The sequence below is a fragment of the Ostrinia nubilalis genome, chromosome 19, assembly GCF_963855985.1.
Source record: "Ostrinia nubilalis chromosome 19, ilOstNubi1.1, whole genome shotgun sequence".
NCBI lineage: Eukaryota > Metazoa > Arthropoda > Insecta > Lepidoptera > Crambidae > Ostrinia > Ostrinia nubilalis.
In genome coordinates, this window is record NC_087106.1 from 1934430 (window position 1) to 1939925 (window position 5496).

Genomic DNA, 5496 nt, shown 5'->3' on the forward strand with positions numbered 1-5496 from the left:
TAGCATCTTATATAAACGCTATTTAAGTCCACCATCTAGGAACATATTTTTTTTTTTTTTAACAAGTGGGTAATCTCAGAATGTACTCGTGTCGACGGATGCGATTAAGAATATTCTTAATATCAACGTCTCTGCGCCGACGTGTATAATTATTTGTTATGTATAATTGATTATGTTTACTCGCATGGTTATGATGATTATGAAAAAATTCATCTGGGTTCGAATCGGGAATCGAATAGGTATCTCGGTACAATAAATTCTGTAACCGGATATTAGGTACATTGTATTTAAAATAAAAATATTTTAAGCGGCCAGCACATACCTGTACATAGATGGCGCGTCGTCTAGGGACGCGGGTTACCTTGGTGTTCTGGTCGGTCTTTAATGGCGCTTCCCGCGTTGCGCTGGCAGCGCTGGGCATGCGGCGGCGGCGGCGCGGCGCTGCGGCGTAAATAACGGCGCCTGCGCTTGTGGAAGGCGGCGTGGTTGCGCCGCGGGCGGGTGATAGGTCTTAGCCCATCATACCATACAGCAGGGCGTAGCTTGTCGGTACGGCCTCTGTATAAAGCCTCGATTCACACAGTTATGCGAACGGCTAAAGCTTAAATTATATATTCAATGCAGCAGCCTGGATTAGTTGTCATATCAAATAAATATCTCTTTTCCCGTTTTAGAGGATTATAATGAGTTATAGTTGTCGACCGTCGATGTAATTGGTCGACCGACCGGAAATATAGAAAGATCTTTGTAAGTTTCCAACAAAAAAATGTGAGACTGATAAGTACTCACAATCACAATGTCAGTTAATATGAGTCGTTGCATAGAAAAAAACGACATATTATTGTCATACTTCATATAAAAAGTAGGCATTTATTTCCACTTCGACTCGGTTCGGTCAACAAAACGGCCTAAGGTTTATTTAGGATCTTTTATTCTGACCTTATAATAGCAAGTAATGAATCTACATAAATGCACTTTGAATTTTGATCTGATACTTATTTCTTTCTTACTAGCCTTTGTATTTAGACCAATATCGATTGGTGTAATGTATAAAAATACGAAACAACAAAATTATTCAGTTACCCTTTGTAGCATTGAACAATGTGTATGGCCACAGGGTCATCGGTCGTTATAAAAGCAGGCGGAGGCTCGACTGGGGCGAGTGCGTCCGCGGCGCCGGGTCATCATGCTCCAAGACGGTTGATGGTTCATAAGGTGTAAGGCCAAGAAGGCAAGCTCTTAATGTGGGTAGTTTCGTACAAACGCAACATTTTTCTGTATGAGCTCATTATGTTCTGTTTTTACGGCTTTTAAAAATGGCCGAAAATAAGATACTTAACTCGTAAAAGTGAATAATATTACAATACCTGGCTATCTCGGTAGTTAATATCTCGTTTTTACTCGCTAGAGCAAAAAACGGCTACTGGTTAAAAAATAACCGAACATAAAGTGGCTGCTGGTTAATATCTCGTATTAACGCTACTGGTTAAAAAATGACCCGCAAAAATGACCGAGTATAAAGTGGTTGCTGGTTAATATCTCGTATTAACTCGCTAGAGCAGAAAATGGCTACTGGGTAACATCTCGCATTACCTCGGAGAAAAAAATGGCTACTGGGTAACATCTCGCATTACCTCGGAGCAAAAGAATGGCTACTGGGTAACATCTCGCATTACCTCGGAGCAAAAAATGGCTACTGGTTAACATCGCGCGTTAACTTGGAGCTAAAAATGGGTCAAAGTTACGCGTCGTGTCACAACGCTTATAATAAAAATGTACGAGCACTTGCACAAAATAGTTGTTACAACCAACCTTGTGTTGGGTCTAATTCTCGTCACTACACTGCACAACTTAAAATAATTACGTTTTTTGTCGGTAAAAACGTCCTGGTGACGTCACTTAAGCATTTTTCTTATACTGCGTGCGGTCGTTGCGCGTGCGCACAAAGGAATGAGACCGCTCGGACACCGAGCCCACAGCGTGGTAGGGGTGGGGTTGCCCGCTCTTTTGTTTTTTACTACTACTACGCTGAATATTGTGTGCGGATTGGCTTGTCGTACAGGGGTACTACACGGTAAAATAAATCTCGGAGGCGAAAACAGGATAATTTTAATTGCTCACCACTTTAGCATTACACATACAGACACATCGTTATTCATAAGAATATCATTTCATAATTTCAGGCCATTCCCCACGAAAGTATCATCTAAATCAGCGTTATCTCGTAGCACATTTTAGGCGCATTTAGCATACGTCACAACTTATACGAAGGGAAGCCATTTTGCATTTACATTTTGAAAGCATAAGTTGTGAATTATAACGAGTGAAGTACAGAATAGGGGCCTTTTGGGCCGTAAACCGTTGACTTAGGGTTGGGTTTGCTATGATTTTGGCTGAAGTGAGTAAATAATTCAGTAATTGTTTGGTATCAAATTACGCTGGAATCGTCTAATTGTTTCTAATAATTATGGCTCTTTTGGATGTAAGAGATATGTAGTAATTTCATTAATGATGTTTGAAATATTTCTTAGGAATCGTTTTTAAACGTCCTTATTATAGTGGTTAATGTTAGATTGTTTCAATTTAAGGTCATGGGTTCGAATATCAAGTGGGACATACAGATTGAAAACGACTTCTCAGTGTGATCATCAGAATTCTCTGGTTTGATAGATTACATCCCAAGATTGAATCAAACCAATTTTAAAAACATACAATTTGTGAAAACATGGCTAATTTTGCGTGGTTTTCCGATAAAATAATAATTAGGTAAGGAAGTCTTAATAACGTTAACCATATTTTTACCTTAATGTTTCTTGGTAATTTTCCAATAAGTTTTATTTTGCAATTTTGTGCGTTTCTCAGAAAAAAAAAACATCAGTAAGATCTTCCCAAGAAAATCCTTTTTATTTTTCTTCCGCTGCCTCAACAAAGTTTCAGGAAACTGATTTGAAATTCAAAAGAATCTGTTCCTGAAAAAGAATTGGTTAAAAAACGATAATAACGCTCATTGTTAGCCGATTGCAGAAAAAAAGGGGAAAACATTTCATAAAAAATCTTATCTACCTGACCACCACGTTGTGCATTATTATTATAGCAATCAAGGTTAAATTATTAGGGTTACAATTAAAAAATCGATCAAAATTTTTACACAAAGTGAACTCTCTTATCAACATTATAACTTAATTATGATAAAGTAATAATAATTTAAAAACAAGCCTAACAGATGTCTTAATTTCCACAGAACATGTTCAGGCGTTAGTGAACCTGTGTGCTTCACCATGTCAAGCACAGAACAAATAAATCTCCCATGTTTCTGCATCATCACCCGGCTCCTGCGGGTTTAGTCCTAGCAATTACCACATAGTGCGGGATTGCTGCGATTTATCACGGGCTTGTTTATTTGCTGTTCCGCTTAGAAGAGGTGATTATTGCGCTTTGTTGAAGGGCTTTTTGTGATTAAGAAAGGGTATATGATACAAGAAAACCTGCATTATCCTCCCTATAATTGAGAGTTGGTACCTAAGTTGGGATATAAGACGAAGGGCCTATGTAAAGCGCGTCAACGGCGCAACAACTCATTTTTTCCTACAAACGGCTAATCGGGTTCGAATTTGACAAATATCGAGTCCCGTCTCCGTCTGTATCGCTACAAATATGTCGAAATGGCGCTTAAAAAATTGATTGATTTGATTATGTGTATTTTGTAACAAAACCAACTTTTTCACCAATTTTTTTCTTAAGAAAACTTATGTAAATGCAAGACGGGACGAAACACTTAATCCTAGAAAGTTTTGTGATTGAAATCACCTTCTCGGAAGTTCGGAGACGGTATTAAATAAAAGCTTTCCATGTAGTCGGTTGAAAGCTCGCTCTTGCGAGAATTTGTGCGTTAAAAAGCCCAGTCTCGTGCAAGCTTTTAAGACTTAGGGCTACTTAACCAAAATTCTGTAACCATAAGCTTGAGAAGCGTTACTACTTTTATTTTGAACAATTTATTAACGTCATCATCATCATCATCAATTCAGCCATAGGACGTCCACTGCTGAACATAGGCCTCCCCTAATGCTTTCCACGTTGATCGCTTGGTAGCGGCCTGCGTCCAGCGCTTCCCTGCTACCTTTACGATGATTTAGTATTTATTAACGTAGGTAAAGTATATTTCTCATTAGCAGGCAGAAAAACGGCCTTAGCGAAACAGTAGGTACCAACAACTAAAACAATACTTAATTATTCTGTACGATATTACAATTAAATGCGTGCTCATTTGGACCTCAATTATCCCGTAATCTTTCGAAGAATTAAACACCAATAGACTGTACAGGACTGTACCTAAATTGTCGAAACTTTTAAGTTCCTAACTAATTTTAATTTAACAACTAATTTACTCCCGTTTTCTAAATTGATATTTTCAGCTTAAGGCGTGCTCATTTTCTACAGAAGTATGAACTTAAGAATATTAAGTTCATTACGAACAAGTAAGAGGTTGTATATCACTAAGCAAGATCGATAAAATGATATAAATTTACGAGAGCTTTTGTTTAAGTGTTTTCAAGAACAATAGGGAAATTCAGAATCCTGATCAGGTAAGATGGGAAACTCTTTACTCAAAATACTCACTTTGAAGTATTCTGCAGCTTTGTGGCGAGCTGTTGGTGAGTAGCGACACCACGGGGCCAGTTGTTAATCCGAGTGCTCATATTGCAACATATTCCTATCGTACATACCTACGATGTGCAAATATTACAAAAAATTACAAAAAATATGGTTATGTTTTTAATATTAAAAATTAGTATCATTATTAATTGAATGTCATGCAAATGTCAGAAAATGATTATGAATTATTGAAATAGCACAAACATATTACATTAGATTCAAACAATGTCAATGATACATAATGTCATATCTTAAGAAATTTTTAAATGTCAAGTACAAAATGTCAAAAAGATTTTTCGGTCAGGAATTCACTGACTGTGTAATTGTTTTAAGAATTCTAATAAATTATTTCTAAAGGATGATGGGCACAAATGTATGGAAAGTGGTACCCGCTCCAATAGCCATAACCAATATATATTTTAAAAGGCCTTTAGATGTAGGAAAATGTCTGCTATGGGGCCAGTTCTAATTCACGTTTTGAAAGCAGTAATTCCACTAAGTATTATAATGAAAGTATAACACAATCATCCATGTATACGAGTATGTATTATGACTACAATCTATTAATATAACTAAAAGAAGCATTGAAAAGGAAAGGATTATACCTACGATGAACTACCCAAGCTATTAGCCCTTTATTCGCTTTCATCATCATCATCATGATCATTTTAGCCATAGGACGTCCAGTTGAACATAGGCCTCCCCCAATGATTTCCACAATGGCCGGTTGGTGGCGGCCTGCATCTAGCGCCTTCCCGCTACCTTTATGAGGTCGTCGGTCCATCTTGTGGGTGGACTTATTGGGTCTTGTGGGTTTATTCGCTTTAGCAACCCATAATAAAA